This window comes from Lagopus muta, chromosome 1, assembly GCF_023343835.1.
Source record: "Lagopus muta isolate bLagMut1 chromosome 1, bLagMut1 primary, whole genome shotgun sequence".
NCBI lineage: Eukaryota > Metazoa > Chordata > Aves > Galliformes > Phasianidae > Lagopus > Lagopus muta.
The window spans coordinates 186,656,942-186,674,682 of NC_064433.1; the positions used below are offsets into that span (position 1 = coordinate 186,656,942).

Sequence of the window (17,741 nt, forward strand, 5' to 3'; positions counted from 1 at the left end):
TGGGACTCTGCTACTAGCTAAAAATTGTAGTGATATAAATAATATATACAAATTTATGGTAATTTTTAAGAGATTGGACACTCAAAATTCTTTATTCTAATACTCATTTAAAAATGTATGAACATTTTTGATAAAGACATATATATAATAACATCTCCTTATAGAAATATATGATGCTTCTGTTAGCTCTGAGACAAAAATATTGAAAATCCATTAAGCTCTGAAAATTGGGTTATAAGTGATCAAGTGAGTTGGTCATATAGTGCAATGAGGAATTATCATCAAACAGTAAGTCAAGATTTGTAGGACTGGGATAAAAATCTGCATTTGTGAGAATAGTCAAAGGCAGTTTTAAAACAAGAAAACAAACAAAAAAATAAAATAACTAACTTAATTCCTCACCTTCCATAAAGCAGAACCGTAAGCAAGAAGAATTATTATTGACATAACAAGTACCCCATTAAGCATTTCATTTAGTTCAGGATTCACTTGTTGTGGTCTCTACATTTATATAATAAATAGAGAATATATTCAAAACATTTTCTGTGAGAGTAACCCACTTTCAGTAGCATGTTGCTGGAGGCTCTGTTATAGCTGTACAGTTCGTGCGTAAGTGCCCAGACTTAGTATTCTTTTGAGAGAACTAAGGGAAGCCTGCTGTTCCCTTATACTCTAGAGAGTGCCACATGCCAAGAGTGCCACAGGCCTTTTGTCCAGCTTCTCTGAGCCATTCCCATGTCTTTTGGGTTCTATATTCGTGTGAGTTTGTCTTCAGAGATCTGAGCAACTATGTAATGACATCAGCAGCAGAACAGCAGAATATTCAAGAGAAGGAGTCGAGACAGAAGAGTTGAGGAAGCAAGAAATGTAGAAAGGATTTATCTAAAACTACTCTGGCATGATTCATTCTGGATTAAGACCACGGTCTGCTACCTTTTTTCTCATTTAAGTTCATTTTGTTGGTCATTTTTGTTATCCAAATTGCTTCACTGTCACATATGTAAATTTCAAATAATTGGCAATGCTTAACAAAGCTCCATCTGTATTCCTTTATCCCTTCTTTATTTTTTTTTTCCAGGTACTATTTGCAAAGAAAGATAGCGGTTGCTTTTCTTTACATTGCAATCGAAGTGCTATAGGAAATCTTAAAGGAAAAAGGAGAATCTTCACTGGTTAGATCTCCACACTGCATACTTAATAGGACACATTGTCTCTCATGCATATTATTGATGGTTCAAACAGCTATCCCAACATTTCGGTACTGTCCTGTATTTGCCAAGGAGCCTTTTTGTAAATATTTGCATATTTGCTTTTAGAAAAGGATGTGGCAAATCACTTTCTGTGTTTCTATGACTGCTGCTGTGTTTAGTTCGTTTTGATTTGCTCTCTGTTTACATCTGTTTTCAGTTCTTGTGTCCTGTCTTCTGTGAACTCACCTCATTCACCTTTTGTTTCCAAAAAATTAATTGGAAATTTCATGTTATGGTCTTTCTTTCAAAATAAATAAATAAATAAAATAAAATAAAATAAAATAAAATAAAATAAAATAAAATAAAATAAAAATAATAATAATAAAAAAAAATACAAAAAGCATAGTTTCATTTCATTTAGTCATGTTTCTCATTTTTTCCTCTGAAAAGTTTTGAGGTACAGGATGCAGCTGCAGCAAATGTGAATAAGAGCTTCTGAGCCACCTATTATAAAGAATTGATTTAACTGGGATAAGAATATCTTTTTCTTCCGTGAGCTCAGCATAGTTTTAGTTCTCGGCTAGAATCTCCAGATTTTCTCATAGACTACTCAGAACTACTTAGAAGTGAAGACTCATATTTTCAATCTCTGTTTAGGAAAACACAGACTAGAGTGCCCTTAACAGGTGGAGACAGTCAGAGAGCTTCTCCTCCATCTGGACTGTCGCAAGTCCATGGGACCGGATGAGCTGCACCCTCGGGTGCTGAGGGAGCTGGCGGGGGTGATTGCTGAGCCCCTCTCAGCCATCTATCAGTGCTCCTGGTTAACTGGTGAGGTCCCAGAGGATTGGAGGCTTCCTAATGTGACTCCCATCTTCAAGAAGGGCCATAAGGAGGATCCGGGGAACTACAGGCCTGTTAGCCTGACCTCGGTACCAGCAAAAGTTATGGAGCAAATAATCTTGGATGAGATTGCATGGCATGTGCGTGGTGTCCAGGGGATCAGGCCCAGCCAGCATGGCTTTGTGAAAGGCAGGTTGTGCTTGACCAACCTCGTCTCCTTCTACGACTGGGTGACCAGCCTGGTAGGTGAGGGAAGGGCTGTTGATGTAGTCTACCTAGACTTCAGCAAAGCCTTTGACATGGTCCCTCACAGGCTTCTTCTGGGGAAACTGGCTGCCCATGGCCTGGACAGGTCTACCCTTTTTTGGGTGAGGAACTGGCTAGAAAGCCGTGCCCAGCGGGTCGTGGTGAATGGAGTGAAGTCCAACTGGCAACCGGTTTCAAGTGGTGCCCCCCAGGACTCGGTACTGGGACCCATCTTGTTTAATTTCTTTATTGATGACCTAAATGAGGGGATTGAGTGCACCCTCAGTAAGTTTACAGGTGACACCAAGCTGGGAGGTGGTGTCGATCTGCCTGAGGGTAGGGCGACCCTTCAGAGGGATCTAGGTAAGCTGGATTGCTGGGCTGAGGTGAATGGGATGAGGTTCGACAAGGCCAAGTGTCGGGTCCTGCACTTTGGGCACAACAACCCCAGCAGTGCTACAGGCTTGGGGATGAGTGGCTTGATGAGCGTGAAGAAGAGAAGGACCTGGGGGTGTTGGTTGATGCTCGGCTGAACATGAGTCGACAGTGTGCCCAGGTGGCCAAGAGGGCCAACGGCATCCTGGCCTGCATTAGAAATGGTGTGGCCAGCAGGAGCAGGGAGGTGATCAACCCCCTCTACTCAGCACTGGTGAGGCCGCACCTCGAGTACTGTGTTCAGTTTTGGGCCCCTCACTACAGGAAAGATGTTGAGGTCCTGGAGCGTGTCCAGAGAAGGGCAACGAAACTGGTGAGGCGTCTGGAGCACAAGTCTTATGAGGAGCGGCTGAGGGAGCTGGGATTGTTCAGTCTGGAGAAGAGGAGGCTCAGGGGAGACCTCATTGCACTCTACAACTTCCTGAAGGGAGGCTGTGGTAAAGAGGGATTTGGCCTCTTCTCCCAGGCAAAGAGCAGGACACAGGGAAATGGGCGAAAGTTGTATCAGAGGAGGTTTAGGAAGAACTTTTTCTCTCAGAGAGTGGTTAGGCACTGGAATGGCTGCCCAGGGAGGTGGTGGAGTCGCCGTCCCTGGCAGTGTTCAAGAGGTGTCTGGATGAGGAGCTACGAGATATGGTTTAGTGCTTGTGGTAGCAATGGTGATGAGGAGATGGTTGGACTGGATGGTCTTATAGGTCGTTTCCAACCTTGTGATTCTATGATTCTATGATGACACTAACAAAATTTAAACGTGTGGTTGAGTTTCTTTGAACAAGTATCTGAAAGCATTTTATGTCACTGCATTTTTGGCACTTAAGAATGTCCCCAGGTACATGGCTAAAAACTAGCTGTGAACTTTTACCTATCCTTTATTGCAACTTCAAAGACTAAGAGAGGGTGAAGCACACAAAATTTACACCTGCAAAAGTGCACGTTTCTTCTGTTTCCCCATGAACTGGACAAGTACATGTATATCAGTCCATACCAGCAGATTCTGTTCCTGCCAATTGTACATCTTGAGAGCTGCTCAAGGTTTCTTAATGGCTTTTCCTTCAGAAGTGGAAAATAAACAAATGGATGCAGTGCGAAATACTGTCTTCCCAGTTAATCAGTTCTTTCATTCTTTCCTGGTTTTCTACCCCAGTTAACAATATAAGGAGAGGAAGTTGTGGAGGTGACTTGCTTTTACTGTGTTCTTATTGTGAGTTACAGCAACAGCCGATGATCTTGTTAGCCATTAAGTTTGGCCAGAAAAGTCAATTCTCCTGCTGAAAGGATCAGCCTTTGCCCAATTTTACACAATTTTGTAGATCTTTGGGACGTACAGTGCAGAGGGAATCAATTTACTTATTCACACTTCATAAGATTCTATTCTTAATTAAAAGCTCTTATGAAAGATAAAAAAAAAATTATTATTATTAAGACTTCTGTTTTTTTCTTCTTTAATATTTTTGAGTTTCTTCCATTATTTCAGTGTCTACCCCATTTCCTAAGTCCCTTAGTTTAAATTTAAACTGAAATATCTTCCAGATGCAATTTTACTGCTCCCTTGCCCACATCATGAAAACTAAAAGATACTATGGAATCCTATTGAGGTACCACAGTCAATAAGTTAAACAAATGCCTATAATAAAGCTTTTTTACTGCTCTGCTGACTGAAAAAAATTTAGTAAGTCATCTAGAATGGACACAGGATGATGTGAAATAAGATTTTAATAGAAACACATTCACTTTGGGGGTGTTAGAATGCTTCTTCAGAACTTTTGTTTAAAAAATGTATAAACACACACAGAAAGAAGCTTGGCTTGGGGAAATTTTCATACCAAACAGAAAGAAAGTGAAATTAGTCAGTTGAAATTCGATTGCATCTTTGTGCTAAATAAGGCTGCTGACAAAAATTGCACACTGATTATTCCTAAAAAAAAAAAAAAAAAAAAAAAAAAAAAAAAAAACCTAGCACAGCTTTGACTTTCCATAGCCTTTCTATGAAGTGTGTTTGCAAATTTTTTCTTTATAATAATAAAACAAACAAGTAAAAAACCCACAGCATTGCTTTTCACATTGCAATAAATTTTAGAGTTGTATTAGAGAAGATGTATTTCTAATATTCAGACTAATGTGATTGATTCTGGAAGGCTAAATGGAGGAGTTCATTTCCTATGATTAAATTTTAAATTAGTCAAAGTAAGATACAAAGTCATCTTCCAGCAGAATTCAATGCTCTCTTCTTCCTCTCTCAATGTGTGTCTTAATCCATGAAGACTTCATTTCTCCCTTTTTCTAAGATTTGACCATTAAACATACTTTTGGTTATTGTCCCCAAGACTGACCAGCATAGAGCGTCTATAAAATATGTGAAAAAAGACATTTGCACCTTTTCATTTCTTATCCAACAAGATATATTATATTAAAAGAAATATGCAAAATGCAATGGATAAAGTGATTAATAGTCTACAGGGAAGCAACGCACACTGTTGGGTGGACAGTTTGGCATGTGTATTCTTTCCCATCTTTAATTTCTGTGAGTCTATGGAAAAAGCTATTGATAGAGATGAAGCATACATAATTGCATTATGTCACAATTTTACGCTTAATATCTGGCAAAGATTCTGTCTCCAAAGTACAAAATTCAGATATGACAGCAATGAACAATGAATCTGATTCTCATCTTCATTAAATTGGGTTTTCATTGCTGTAATTTTAGACTATTTTTTCTCCTAATATTCTGTCATTCTGGTTATCAGCTGATTCAGGGTATGAATAGCTAATTAGATTTAGATGGTTTCATGCATCCCAAAGAGAAAACTGAAAATTGGCTAAATCCTTTGGAGAAAAAAATAAAGTAATACTAGAAGAAACAAAATGTGCTGCTCTGTAAATAAAACTGGTTTTCATACTCTATTTCAATTGAATATACAATTTGTGCTTGCATGAGTAACCTCATGCTTTAGGTTACTGACTGCTTTCATTAGAAGTCAAGAGGCAATATTCTTTTTCATGGCTTTGCAACTTACAGAAAATTTTTGAGCCAGTCTTTTGTGTGACAGCTTCCATCAGCAGATATGAGTAGCAACTTTCAGTGTTAGCCTCTACAATTACTTGTCTAGCTATTCTGCCACCTTACAGTATAAATTCACTTAGCTACTTTGCTGTACTATATGACTGTAATTATTTTAGAAGGAGACATTCAGAGTGACAAAGTGGGGCTGTTTTGCTCAGACCTTAAAGCATACTGTGAATGATAAGTGTCACTGCCAGGTTGGACACAGATGTTGTAATGTAGTAACTCAGTATGTATCACAGCATGTACAGAGTGAATTGTATTTTGTTTAAGTCACCTTTTCCAAACTTTTTAATAAATATTTTCTTTTTACTTAAATTACCTCCACTCTATTGCAGAAATCTAGGAAGTACGATAATAAGCAGAAGTTTAAATTACCTAGAGACAAAGCAACCTGTGAATATTTACCTCTCGCCAGGAAATTAGAGACATGCCATTCTTTCTGGCTCAAGTGAAGAGAAAAACATCATTGCACACATCAGGTAACGCTTCCACCAGAAATTAAAAGTGTTTGTGGAAATTAAACATGACTGCAGAAATTGATGCTAAATGGTACAGACTAACCCATGCTTACACTATTTATCTTATCCTCAGAAAGAGCATGATGCCATTTAAAGTGGCATTTGGAAAGGTGCTTGGTCCTTGCAGCCTCTAACTCATACCTCAGCAAGGGCTTGGGAGAGTTGTAGCTCTGTTGGGAACACACAGACAGCTAAACTGCATGGTCAGTAAAATTTCAGTGCCCAGGAATGTCTCCTATCATTATACAGACAAAGGTTTACTACCTTCATCCCCATACATTTCAATCAACTAGGACAGTAAAATATCTTAGAATTTCCTCTGGCTACCCTTAAAGTTTAGGGAGAAATACAGATGGAGCATGGAAGAAATGAGCATGTCAGAGTCGTATCCATGTGTGTGTCTGGTATGAGGGTAGATTCAGACTTGCAACTGTGCTTCTCTTACAATGCACTGTGTGAATTCCCATTGATGTGACAATGTCCACATCACCTAACAAATTTCCTCTTTGATTCTTTCCCTTCATCTTTCCTTAATTTTATTAGAGTCACTATGTCCCTTCTTGAAGGTAACTCACCAGAAAGCTTTCAAACAAAAGAAATGCAGAAATATTTCTCAGAAGTTTGTACTTATTTGCCTGAAGGGATGCTGTAAGCACTTATATCAGATCATTTGAAAACAAAGACTTTCTGGAAATGTATTTCCTCTGTTTTCAGAAAACATTGATTTTCCAGGATACTGCATATGTCATTAATGCTGTTGGCCACAGACCTTAAGATAAGCATCATTCCCAACCCTGTGGACATGAAAACTTATGTTGCATCGTATAATTTGCTGTTTAGTTCTCATACAAGCAATTTTATAAGGTTAAGAACATCTGTGCTAGTAGCAATATAATTTATGTGACAATACTTGTTCAATATTGTTTTACGTTACAGAAATTCATTACAGTCCTATTTGCCACAATGACCAAAGTAGTGCTAGCACTGACATCAATAAAATCTAGAGCTGTTCCAAAAGGAACACCAGAGCTATTGTTCGCCTAGTGATAACTTCCACCTAGAGATTTTCATGCTCACATCCAGCATTCATTTCCTGTAGATAGTTAAACACTAAGTACACCAGAAAAATGGAAAAGGTTCTGATTCCATTTACTGGCATGGATTTAAGGTCAGCAGATTTCATTTAAATTGATGTAAGTAAGAACAGAATCCAGCGAACTGAATCAAACCCTAGGCCTATAACATTTTCTTCCTTTCAGATCATACGTTAAGGTATTTCTCATTACACTGAAAAAAAAAAATATACAAACCTTCAGTCTATATTCTTGTACTCACATCTGTATTTCAATTGACAATGTCAGTACCACAGCAAGTCCATTACCAGAATATATGCCACTAAGCACTCTATTTAAGAGAATTTTATTCTTGACAGATTCCAATACTTTCTTGATGTTACTTCCTTTTCGTACACTGGGGCAGTGCCAAATAGAATGGTACAATAAAAATACTAGCACTGAAGTATTTTTAACTGTGACAGCTAGAGGAAGAAAGGAAAGTAAAGAAAGGAAAACAACTTCAGCTACATTTTGCAGTGCCTTGTAGAAGAGCTGAATGACACACATACGCTGATGATAGAAGAATCCATTGCAACACACTTGGGCTGAACTCTTTTTTTGCCTTTGTTTTGCTTTGTGAAACAGTTGGAGTCCACTAACTAGAGCTGGGCTGTTCTGTATTTGCACTGACATCAACAAGAATGGTTTCCAGTAATACATACTGTCTACAACTTTGTTGACCATAACATTTTAACTGTTATTAGGAATCCGGTCTGCACAGTATTTTCTATTTTGCTGTTGTAGGACTGACAGTCTCAGCTCCTTCCATGGGTATACTCGGTCTCTGTAATTACCAGCAATTTGTTCTTTTACGCAGACAACTGGCAGGATCGATCAAAACCACGGACTCCTTCCTCTCACAGATTACTGGATGTTATGGTCTAACCCAGAAAGCAGTTAAACAGTACACAGCCCTTCATTCACTCCCTGTCCCACCCAGTGGATGGGGGCGAGTATTGGGAAAAAAACATGGAACTCATAGGCTGAGATAAAAACTGTTTACTGAGATAGAAATGGAAGAGAGAAACTACAGTAATAATAATTATATACATACATATATATATACATTTACAAAACAAATGATGCACCAAGAAATTGCACACCGCTTGCCAACCAATCCCCCCACACAGTGGTACCTCCCCCACCCCTGAGCCCTTTAAGTCAGCTGTCCTGGATCTGCCCCCTTCCAACAACTCATGCTCATGACCCCCAGCTCCCTCACTGGCAGGACAGTGCTAGAAGCTGGGAAACTGAAAAGTCCTTGGCTCTGGTGCGGCACTGCTCAGCAACAATTAAAACATCAGTATGCAATCAACACTGCTTTTCTCCTAAAGTCAAAATACAGCATTATGGCAGACACTGTGAAGAAAATCCCAGCAGAAATCTGAGCAGCCTAACATAGTGGTTGGCAAGCCCACAGCTGGGGTCTGTAATTGAGTGATCTTTAAGGTCCCTTCCAACCTAAGCCATTCTATGACTCCATGAAACCAGGACAGTGGGGAAGCTGATTTCTTCTGAAGATATTAAAAAATACAAAGAGTAAACACACACAGCCAGCAAAATGGCCTTGAATGCCTTTCTACCTTCATAGAAATTTCAGTAATTCACAATCCAGCTAAAAGATCTGGAGCGGATCTCTTCAGTCATAACTTGGTATCATATCTATCCCCTTTAGGATTGGTTCACGCAAAGAGCCTTCCTCTGTGCCTTCTCAGCATGCTGATGACTAAATAACAGGATGCTCCTTTTCCTGATTGTTACTGGGCTGTTCCCCCTCTCCACAGGCTTAGCACCAGTCATGCTGCTCATCCTGTATTTGATATACAGTTACAAGGAGCGTGCAGCAAAGGAGCATTGCGCTATTCATCAAGTACAGCAGGACTTAGCTATCCTGCTGCTTGAGGTCACAGACCGAGATGCAGCTGACTGTCTCAAGTTTCCCATGATTTACAGCACATCCCCTAAGTCTGTGACCTGACAGTCATTTATATTTCAGCTTCTGATACATATCACTCCTCCATCAATAGTTCGCTACATTTCCCTTGCAATGATTTTGCCTAACGTTTGGTTACATGTAGTCGTAATGCAAATAATATCACTTTAGACTAACCTCAGTATGTGCCTCAGAGATCTTTCTTCTTCATTACTTGTCCAGCTATGACATGACATAAAAAAAGGACTGAGTAAGATAGAAGGTCTGTCTGAAACATGGTTTAGTGGGAGAGGCGTGGTTAGTGGACATGGTGATGATGCATTGATAATTGGACTAGATGATCTTAGTGGTCTTTTCCACCCTTAATGATTCTATGATTTACCTGTCTGATACTGACAGGTAGCTTCCAAAAGCCCTCAGATCTTTTGTGTTATGTGTTGGAAAGAGATTCAGGCATGTGAATGTAAATGCCTGCTGGTATTCCAGATGTCTGGGTGTATCCTCCACAATATCCAGCTGCTTACAGAAAGGCAGAAGTCCAGAGTCATATCTGCAAACTTTGTGAAGGTGTGTAATGTATTTAATAATATCTGGTTTGGGCAATAATTCCCATATGTCATCTCTTCATTTTCAGTAGCTTTTTAATAAGTTTCTGATCTATGAACTTGTCCGTTCTCCCTTTCAATTACACAGTTTTGGCACACAAAATATTGTTATAATAAGGAGGTTCACATGGTTTATGAAAAAAAAGTCTGCTTTTATTAGTTACAAATGTGTTATCTGTTGATTTAACTTGTAGTTGTATATATCTGTATACCTGTGAGTAGTAAAATAGGCAAAATTTTGAAAGATTGTAGAGTAGGCATGAAGACTGACTGGTGGAACAAGAATTCCTACAAAATAGTGAAAAATGAAACGAGTTCTGATCCCAAATAAATGTCAAGGACAGATGAGATCAACTATCTAATCAGGGATGGGACAGAGGAGTATAAAACTTCAGAAATGTCTGAAAATAAGTGAGGAACACAGTCTTCTTGAGTTCTGACTTCTCACAATGAACTGATTTATACATTGTCCAACTCAGTCCCAGAGACTTAGGGACAGAAGGGATCACAGACCTCAGTGCTAACTAACACAGCATCAGTTCCATGTGTTCAAACTACAGAAAATGGTTTTTACCTTTAAACATCCTTTGACCTTTTCCTAAACTTTTCAGATCTGTTATGCCAATGTAAGACAGAGGAAATAGAAATGCTAAAACTTTAGACTGCCATGGACTGTATGAAGGCATAACAACATGCGCTGATATACATTTTTTTCTTTCCCTTTCAAGTATTAGTCAACTGGTGCCATTTCATAGGGTTTATATATCACATTGCATGGGTGTTTCCAATTTACTGATGAAGATCATATTTTACCAATGTGGTTATCAACATTTTCAGTTGCAAATAACTTCAAACAGGAACATTCCTAATTAAATTGCTAGCTCTCTTATGGTCTCAGGACTTAAATAAAGCAATAAGGGAAAGAGCAGAAGAGAGATTCAGAAAAGAGCTTAAGTTTTTTAGAGTTTCTGTATATTCCTTCTCTACAGAGAAGGCTACAGAGAGAAGAGGGTTTGGGGTTCTCTTAATACAGAATAGTTGTACATTTGTATAAAGCAATAGTATCCATATCCTGTAACAATGTAAAAGTAATTAACGTGGCAGAATGAGAAGTACATTTCTGTTCCTTTCCACCACTGTTTTTAATCCACCATTTACTTTGAATCTTGCTTGGTTTCTTTGAATCCCGCTCCTCCAGAGACTTCCCACAACTCAGCACACTTGCTTTTTCTTCCTGCTGCTTTGTTGGGAGTACTAGCCCAGTAGTTATGTCAGCTGCCAATGGTTTTGTTAAGTTCAAATTGTTTTTCATTATGTGTGAAAAGCAACAACAGGAGAACAGACGTCAGCTGAGACTGTAGGATAACATGTGTCCTTCGTTAATCCCTTGATTATTCAAGACATCATAGAAAATTGTTGCCCTTGATAGCAGTCACAATATTCAGATACTATAGGTTGCTTCTGTTCCTATGTGTTTGCAGGATTGCATCTTCTGAGTATAAAATATTTAGAACAGAGATTGGAGCAAGAAACGCTGACACCCCATACTTATCTTCATTCTCGACATTATGAAGGGTATATAGTTACACCATGATTGCAATCAAACATTAGGAATGCTGATGAGAGCAGAGATTTTATGATTTACTAAGATCATTGTCTTGGTTTTTTGAGGCTTATCTCAGCCTCCAACACAGTGCACTCTGACGCCCTCAAGTCATGAAGGGACAGAATCAATCCATATTTCTGCAGTGACAGGGGGCTCTCAAGAATTGACTGTGCTGGAGGCTGAGATAAGCCTCACTGGTAAGGACTGGCAAAAACATCCTATTGTGACAGGCCCAGGAGCTCCGTGTGTACTTGGTACTGATTTCCTCAGAAGGGGACATTTGAAGGATCCCAAGCGGTAGAGAGAGGCCTCTGGAATACCTGCTGTAGACACAGAAGGTGTTAAACAGCTGTCTGTTTTGCCTGGACTATCATCTGCTGTGGGGCTGCTATGAGTAAAAGAGCAGCAGGTACCGATTGCTACAAAAACGGTGCACAGGTGGCAGTACTGCACCAACAGGGATTCCTTGCTCCCCATTCATAAGTTGATTCGTCAACTAGAGAGCCAGGGAGTGATCAGAAAACTCACTCGCCTTTTAACAGCCCCATATGGCCAGTGCGTAAAGCCAGTGGAGAATGGAGGCTGGCTGTGGCCTGAATGAAGTCACACCCCCACTGAGTGCTGCTGTGCCGGACAAGTTAGAACTCCAGTATGGACTGGAGTCAAAAGCAGCCAAATGGTATGCCACCACTGACATTCCTAATGCCTTCTTTTCCATTCCTTTGGCCAAAGAACTTAAACCACAGTTTGCTCTCACCTGGAGGGGCGTTCACTATACTTGGAACCATTTACCTCAGGGATGGAAACACAGCCCAAACCATTTGCCATGGGTTGATCCAAACTGTATTGGAACAGTGCAGTGCTCCTGAGCACTTGCAGTACATTGATGACATCATTGTGTGGGGCGATACAGCAGAAGTCGTCTTCACAGAATGAGAGCAAATAATCCAAATTCTTCTGCAAGCTGGTTTTGCTATTAAGTGAAGCAAAGTGAAAGGACCTGCACACAAGATTCAGTTCCCAGGTATAAAGTGCCAAGATGGGTACCGTTACATTCCACTTGGTGGGTGATGAAGAAAAACAGGAATGTTCATTGTGTACCATAAAGAAATTTGATGTTGGGGGAGAGCAGTCAGTAATTCTATGTATATATGTGTATATAGACATGTGATGTGTAATGCATTTTAATCATTGTTCGTTTGTATATGTGTATATATATATATATATATATATATATATATATATATATATATATATATGTATGTATATAAAGCATGATGTAGTGATGTAGAATAAGCAGTGGAATGTCACGGTTTTGTGGTTTTTGGTTTTCATATTCCACATCATAACATCATGTAGTGCACTGGGAGTTTAACTGTTAATGATCCAATTCCAGGTAGCTGTCCCTGTACATAACAGAAGTCATGGGATCTGGCCCTTCCAGGTTGGGTAGTCTCTTACTGCCTTGCAGTGGGTACTGGAGGGTGGTTTTCTAGTTGTTCCAAGCTTTTCAGGTTTGACTCGGTCTCAGGAACTCCCTCACTCTCCTATTTTATTTGATTTATTAGTCTCAGTTTCAATTAGATTGTATTATGTTGTGTTATCTTGCATTCCGATATCATAGTAAAATAAGTTTTCCTCCATAAATCGTTGCCGCTGGTTTTTTTCCTTCCTTGAGCCCAACTCTCATCTCCCTATCCCTTTTCCCTTTCCCTTCCCATTTTGTGGGGCTGGGGGGGGCTCAGGGGCCTACTGCCCCCCATCACAGGCATGGATTGATCTAGTTAACTCCGAGACAATCATAAGTACATATGTACATGTAGAGGAATATGTATAATGGAAGGAGACTGTGGAAAAGGACTTTAAACAGCCAGTTTCTTTTAGAGAATATCTGCTGAATTCACACTGAATAATAAGGATACCTACCGTTATTACTGAAATTCATCAGTTATACAGTGACCCAATTTAGGTTTCAATTCTTGCATCAATAACATGCAAGATAAAATGTCACATCAGAACTTAGTGATAATTTTAATATTTCTGTAAGATTTTCCTTAGTTCTCTTTACCAGACGTGAAAATCAGATTATTGGCATTGTTCAAGTGGAGTAGTCTATCACCTTGTTTTCTAAGCCAGTCAGTCACTGACATCCCCATTTTAATTTTTCCCATAACCATCAATAATTTACCACATTTTTCACCACAACTGATTTTAATAATGGTAGACCCAGTATTTCCATCTTTACACATGTAAGACTCACCCAAATTCCTCAAGTAATGTCTGATATACAGAGTTCTATGGAAAAAAAAAAAGAAACAAACAAAAAACAAACAAACAAAAAAACACAAACATTCCTGTGAGGAACAGCTATTTCAAAGTGAAACAACAAAATAATTTTGAGCAACTAGTATATGCGTTTTCTATGTAGTGTCTATTCCTTCACACCAACTCAGGCAGACCTCAAGCTGAACATCAGCAAGAAATTTGCCCTTGTGGCAAGAGAAGCAATCAGCCTCTTGGGCTGCCTTAGGCAAAGTATTACCAGTAAACCTAGGGATGTAGTCCTTCCCCTCTGCTCAGCCCTGGTGAGACACATCTGGTATGCTGCAACCAGCATTGAGCTGCTAATACAAGAGAGATATGGATGTAATGGAGGGAGTCCTGCAAAGGGCTATGAAGATTGATAAGGGCTTGTCCCATCTGCTATACTAAGATAGGCCAAGAGAAGTGGGAATGTTTGGCGGAATCATCGACCCTGGAGGTGTTCAAGGAACGTTTAGAGGTTGTGTTGATGGACATGCTTTAGTGAGGACTTTTTGTGATCAGTAGACAATTGGACTAGATGATCTTGTATGTCTTTTAACAAACCTTGGTGATTCTATGACTCTATGATTCTAAGGACTTTATGTCCCTATCCTCGCTCTCAGGATGGGAAAAGGTGCTGTTATCTGATGGATTTGGGTAGGAGTGGTGTGACAGCTCCACTAGGCATTGTTGCTGCCTACTCTCAAGCTTAACTTGTCTGTCATCTCTTGTAATTCAGACAACAGTAATTTTCTGCAACAAAATGAACTTTTTTAGATAATTCAGGATCTGCCTCACTGAAAGCAGCAGGAAGCAAACACTTTTTCTCCAGGTAGTGTAGAAATCAGCTTGCAGACATTGAATATATCTGCTGTGTGTGTACTCCATCTGTAACTTTATCAGAGCACCTACGCAACAGACCCAAGGCACAGGAGCAGGAAACAATGTTTTTGTTGCTAATGGAAACATTCTTTTTTTTCTCCACTGAAGTGCTGCAGTCCAGTGCTTCAGTCTACAACAGTATTCATCTCAGGTCTAAATAACACCCAATCAAATTCATGATAATAGAAAAAAACCCCACTCCTTTGGTATAGCCGACATCTATCCAGTGCACACTCTCTTCTACTCCAAACTGGTCTTCTACGTAGTAACAAGGGAACACAGCTTGGCTCTATCTACCAGCACCATCTGCTGTTACCTTGGAGAAGGTATGTTATAGCAGATGATAGAAATTCTGAGTTGTAGATCTGTCATGACACTAACAAAACCTCTGTTATGCAGTCATATCTATAGACACAGCTCTTTATGTGCAATCCTAAAGATCTTTTCTGAAAAATCACATTCATGAAATCACAGAATATTTTGAGTTGAAAGGGACCTTTAAAGGCCATCTAATCTAACTCCCCTGCAGTGGACAGGAAGACCTACAGCTCTATCAGGTACTCAGAACCCTGTCCACCATGACGTTGGAAGTCTCCAGGGATGTCTTCACCACCTCTCTGGGCAACCTGTTTCAACTCCTCTCTATTTTATTGCAAAAAAACTTTAAATCTCCCCTCTTTATTTTGAAATCATTTCTCACTGTCCTATCACATTCCTGGTTTCTTTACTGAAACTTCTGTTCACATATGCAGCTTTCACTGACTGCCTATTTCCATAGCTTCTGTTTGGTCTGAGACACTCTATTTTGCCTCTTGACCTCTTGACTAAGATCAAGTGCAGTATCTGTTCTTACTTCAGATTAATATCTGATACGTCCTCAGTTGAGAGGAAAATTTCTATTGGTAAGGTGCTGGAATGGGCTGCCCAGGGAGGTGATTGAGTCATCATCCTTGGAGTTATCCAAGAAACATTCAGATGTTGTACTAAGGGAAATTGAGAAATAATGGTGACAAGTAGACAGTGTGGACTGGATGATCTTGGAGGTCTTTTCCAACCTTGGTGATCCTAAGATCAATTTAGCTATTACAATGAAATGTCATGGTAATTCTGTAAGGTATAAGATTTGGAGAACCCATTTCTCTCCCTCGCTTCTGTTTTTGCTGTTGATTTTTGTGACTTCTTCATCAAATTTTCATGGAGAAACTGTTTCCCATTTAGGCTGCTAGAATTTCAGAATGTAAAGCAGGAACTGAACTGGCAGTGAATGAAGAAAAAATCATTCTTTATTGTTCATAAATAGTAAACAATAGTAAAAAAATACTAAAACATAGTGTTTAAGTATTTTAAAACTTTTTATAAAAGTTAATAATAAAACAAAACCCAAAAAAAAAAAAAAAAAAAAAAGTTTCTTGCTTGTCTTAACATTAATTGCAGGCTTGGTCAGAATTCAATGAAAATTATTCATATCACAATTTTTTAACTGAGATTAACTGATCTTTCACTACTGTTAACTAACAAGACTTTGAAGGAATGTTACAACATGAATTAGAAAAGGGAGCTCTTAATGTTTGCTGAGAAACGAGTATATGTTTGTAATCACTTTTTTACCCTCTGACAGTGATACAAGAATGTTTTCTTAGGAACAAATCCCTGCCATTTTCAATTAGCAAGCTAAGAATTTAAACGCTTATTGTTAATTATTGTAAGGAAATGGGGGGAGATATCTCCGCTAAAGATAGAAAATAGAAACAGTATCCATATTAAAGCACTAAACAGGGCATGATGCTCTGAGCATGTTGTAATAGCAGGATACGTTTGATGGTTTTGCTTTGGGCCAACTAAGAGCTTCCCAGGGAAAGTCCAGGCATGGTTGAGGGAGAGTAGATTGACCAGGTAGCACTTCCAGAAGATATTTCCTATGAAGCAATCTCGTTCAGGAGATGCAAGACAAATGGTGTGCCATGCAGTTGGGTAGGTTTCAGGGCTAGGGAACAGCCTCTGCTCTGCTTTATTTACTTGTCTAGGAATACATTTAGGAATCTGAGAAATCAATGAATCAATTAAAAAAAAAAAAAAAAAAAAAGAGCAGGGGAAAAATGATATCTTTATAATAACTGGCACTCTAGGTTTTGACTTTATTTTCTTTTTTCAATTCCATCTTAGATCTGACCAGTCTTGTGACGCGTCATTGCATTACATTTCTTTATTTTAAATACTCCTCACTCCATTGCTGCATGCAAAACAACCTGCTAAAGTCCTGTGCTGAATTTTGTTTATGAATTTTGTTTAATTGTTCCCTTTACTGCCATGTGGTTGCATCCCACGAGTGAAGTTAGACAAGTGCTGAAGCATTTACGGAAAACTTAATTGACTACATAGGAATATGGGGAAATCAACTTCATCGAGAGCCCTTCCAAAACATGTAAAACATGTAGAATAATAAAACTGGAAACCTCCAGATAATTTTTTTTCTAGTTTCCCTGGAAAGGCTTACAACAGAAGAAGAGGTTTAAACAAAATTGCTATGTTTAAATAAAATTGCTATGTTTAAATTTACATTCCTTTAAAAGCAGAATTATCTTCAGGTCATATGAAAAGTATTTCTATGAGGTCCTGCACAGATTGTTTTTTCTACACTCCTCCCACTCCCTCCAAAAAAATAAGAAAAAAATCCAAACCTTACAACTGAGGCAAAAAAAAAAAAAAAGGGCAAATGATAAATCACAAAGAGAAACTGTGAAAGAGAAGAACCTTGATCTCTTGGAAAGCCAGGAAGCAAGGAGGAAGTGCATCTTTCAAAACCAGTAAAAGAACATCTAGGAAGATACGATGTTATCCATAGATGTTGGACGTACCTCACATGCCAAATATCATGAAATAGAGCTGAGATCATGGCAGGCATTAGACTCATTTTCATCTCCCACATGACGCTGTCATCAAAGGTTGGATGAGATCTTGAGCTATCTGAACATGTTAATTTGGAGCATATGCTACTGGAGC

General features: G+C 39.0%; 1 pseudogene; it reads left to right on the forward strand.

The window, feature by feature from the left end:
- Positions 1-15,545: 15,545 nt before the first annotated feature.
- On the forward strand, positions 15,546-15,702 carry LOC125688496 (U2 spliceosomal RNA; annotated as a pseudogene).
- The last annotated feature ends 2,039 nt before the right edge of the window (positions 15,703-17,741 follow it).